The following is a 692-nucleotide window of genomic DNA, read 5'->3' as shown; positions in this document are numbered from 1 at the left end:
TTAACTGCACTTAATCTGAGCAAAGGTGTTGAATCAACAATCGTATCACAAAATGAACGACTGGCAGAATGGAAAAGCAAGTCTCTGCATGAGAGGTTCTATAGCCAACTGAACGAAGCCTCCATAGACAAAGAAAGATCAGTTGAATGGTTAAAATCTGGAAGGCTATTCTCCGAGACAGAGGGATTTGTGGTTGAATTCAAGATCAAGTGATTGCCACGAGATCATATAGGAAGCATGTGTTAAAAGACGCAACAACACCAGATAAGTGTCGATTATGCTCAGTAACGCTCGAATCAATCCAACATATCACTGGTGGATGTAGAGTGCTTTGTGGTACTGAATATCTGCAGAGGCACAACAATGTGGCCAACATTTTGCATCAGGCTCTGGCTGTGAAGTACAACCTAATTGAAGATAAGAGCCCTTATTACAAGTACCACCCAAATAAACTCCTCCAAAAAGGTCCTCCTCTCAAGCTCTATTGGGATGAATCAATAATTACGGACCATGCAGTACCCCTTAATAAACCAGATATCCTCCTTATTGATCAAAGAGAAAAGAAAGCGAAACTTATTGATGTTGGGATCCCCAACGATAATAATATAAGCTCCACTGTGGGAGAAAAACTGAGGAAATACCAGGAATTGGCGATAGAATTGAAAGAAATATATAAATTGGAAGGTGTTACC

Source organism: Halyomorpha halys, unplaced genomic scaffold, assembly GCF_000696795.3.
Source record: "Halyomorpha halys isolate HHAL.00 unplaced genomic scaffold, Hhal_1.1 Scaffold146.1, whole genome shotgun sequence".
In the NCBI taxonomy this organism is placed as follows: domain Eukaryota; kingdom Metazoa; phylum Arthropoda; class Insecta; order Hemiptera; family Pentatomidae; genus Halyomorpha; species Halyomorpha halys.
Note: the sequence above shows the minus strand (reverse complement) of the source record.